Source organism: Vigna unguiculata, chromosome 5 (genome assembly GCF_037176805.1).
Source record: "Vigna unguiculata cultivar grain cowpea cultivar isolate G323 ecotype 2 chromosome 5, ASM3717680v1, whole genome shotgun sequence".
In the NCBI taxonomy this organism is placed as follows: domain Eukaryota; kingdom Viridiplantae; phylum Streptophyta; class Magnoliopsida; order Fabales; family Fabaceae; genus Vigna; species Vigna unguiculata.
In genome coordinates this window covers 20,421,437-20,424,305 of record NC_140796.1, presented here as the reverse complement: position 1 = coordinate 20,424,305, position 2,869 = coordinate 20,421,437, and the positions used below count along the sequence as shown (strand labels likewise).

The 2,869-nt window shown below is 35.7% G+C and overlaps 1 pseudogene; it reads right to left on the bottom strand.

Annotated features, from left to right (window-relative positions):
* Positions 1-1,801: 1,801 nt before the first annotated feature.
* LOC114182989 (chymotrypsin inhibitor 3-like) lies at positions 1,802-2,604 on the bottom strand (annotated as a pseudogene).
* Between the last annotated feature and the right edge of the window lie 265 nt (positions 2,605-2,869).

Genomic DNA, 2,869 nt, shown 5'->3' with positions numbered 1-2,869 from the left:
CCTTAGAGTATCAGGATGCAATCCTTAACTTGAATCCTTACCAAGTTATATAGATGGGGCACCACCATGGACACCCACTAACAAGGGCCATGGAATTACGTCCCGATCACTGAAGCACGACCCTGAAATCTCACCTAGAGATTCCAAGGAATTACGCACTGACATAGACCAATTATACTCAATCAATCAAGAAAGATTTATCATGCACATAACTTTCATGCCGACCTTTATAACCAAATCCTCATTCATATTTGATGTTGAATCCATTCCAACTCATCATTCTCAATCCATGAATATAGAATTTCACCTCATACCAATACCATGCCATTTGGATACCAACCATTTTATTGAAATCACATGCCAAGATTTATCCAAGCTCATCATTCACAACTCATACACCCTCTTACTCATGCATATTGACTCATCTCATGCTTTAACATAGCAATCCAACTTAACATCACATTATGCAAACAATTTAGGGATTTTAGAAATAAAACTACAACTTGTGTAAAGCTCAGAAAATTTTTGTATTTATATTCAAATTAAATATGATTGAATCAAGAACCAAATGAAACAAGAACCAACTTAATTGAATAACCATAAAGAAAGTTGTAAACCAAACAAGCAACAAGGTCAATGTTGTCAACAACTAAACTACAGTGATCTTGCGATAAAAATTGCTCTCACTACAGAGCTCCGATTAAATATCCCATCGGTCAAAGTCAAGAATTTTGTGTTAAGAATCAGCTGTTAAAATTTTAGCTCGATCCAACGGTTAACGCAGTAGGAATCTTTATTTTACGAAAAGTGTGCAATGTAGAAAAAAAGTAGCGCCACATCAATCAAACATACTCACACACCATACATTTTTATTCGACCAACAGCCTCATTCAAGCAGCACAACCATACAAACAGACCAAAAATCGGCAAAATAACTTTAAATACATAAACCCTAGCTTCCCTTACCTGGAAATAAGCTAGCAAGGACTTCGACACCCAATAGTCGAGCACGACAGCTCACGAAACAGATTTATGAACAGAATAAGATAGCGGAACAAATTTTAAAATGAGTTTACTACGAAACCCTAACTGAAAAATACGAAAATATGCCTAGAGAGGAGAAGTATGAGCTGGAGAATAACTTACATGGAGCAAGAAATAAGGTTGAGCTACTTGACCAAGATTGGGGCTAAACTCTAGCAGAGCCTCTTAGGGAAAAGGAGAGTGTGAGAGTATTGTGTCTGCAAGAATGACAGAAGTGAGAGGGGTTTGGCTGTCTTAGGGGCCTTGGACACTCTATGGGTCAGCCTTTAGGCCTATTAGATTAGGGCCATCCCTTTAAAAATTAGGGCAGAAAAAGAGGGTTTTACAATTTATGTATATATATTTTACATATTAAATATTTGATAATATTTTTTTTGTGGTTTTTCTATAAAAACTAATTTATTAATATTAAAACAGTAAAAAAGTAGAAACAAACACGGGTAAAAATATATTCGATGGGATGGGCGTGAAAATGAAACAAAAGATTCATACAATTGAGTATAAAAATAACTATGAATATAAATTTTTAATTCGAGGTAGGATAATAAAACTTGTGACGCACAATCCCTTATTATATCCAATTTTATGTTCTTGTTTTCACCTTTAATTTATTTTGAGATCTCTGATCAAGACAAATCCTATAGATGGTGCTTGGTACCCATAAATTCAAAATAAAAGAAAAAAAAATTTGCTTTTAGCGAATAATATAATACCTTTATAAAAGTTTAAATGAATGTAAAAAAGTTAATTCAATGGCTTTAGAGGAAGGGATAAAACTAAAACAAGTTCTATGGCTACAAATATGAGCAGGGCAAAGAAAAAGAAACCGAAAACATAAGCTTTGGATATATTGTTTATTTAGTGTTGGGTAACTAATTACATCCAAAGCACATCGTAGACACATCTCTCACAAGGAGAAAGTGTACGGTTTTTCATGGATAGTGCTTCATTTAGATGCATCAGATTCATATGGCCTAAGAACAAACTCGAATGAATCCCGATCGATGGCCAAAAGCCTGTTCCCTGCATCATCACTTACAAGCCCAACATTACTGCAGGAGCTGCCATCAATTGAACAGAACGAAAACTTATAGCTATTGGCTGAGGAAGCTCTGTGAATAGTGAAGAAACCTGAGACTGGGTACCCAAGTTTAACCACGGTTCCTTCAGGCTGACCCGCAACAGCGATCCACTTATTATTCTCAAAAGAGCCTTCGAGCCTAATGGTGACTCTGCCTTCAGGAAGATAAAGGATTCGGATCATGGATTCAATAATCCATGGCTGCCCTGGATCGGTCTCGAAGGGAGATTGAACAACAGAGAGGGTAAGTTTCGTTTCCAGTTATGGCTCGTTCAATTCCACCGCCGATTCCAAAAATGCTTGGCGTTATAAAGAACTTGCCACCATTTTGAACGATGTTACCATTGACGTCCGTGACAGGTTGAGCAGTGGTTGAAGGAGGGTAGAAGGTTAGGGCAGAGAGAAGGAAGAGAGCAAAGAGCGTTGCACTCCTCATTTCTTTGGCTGGCTATGAAACAGATTAAGTTTTTCTCTACTTTGTTCAGTTCAGTTGCGTGAATATGCGATGATGGGAGAATACATTTATAGAGCTACGTCCTGGTGATAAGGTTGACTCTTTTTATTGATATTAATAAATAAAATATCCTTAAAATATTAAACGTGTGAAAAAGATGAAATAAAGGAGAATAGTAGTTAGATTTAAATATATGTTTCGATTTTCTATAAAAGAAGTTTCTTAAAATTTTGGTTTGTTAAAAACACATATTTTCTCCTTTTATATCTATAAAATTTTAATCATACTCT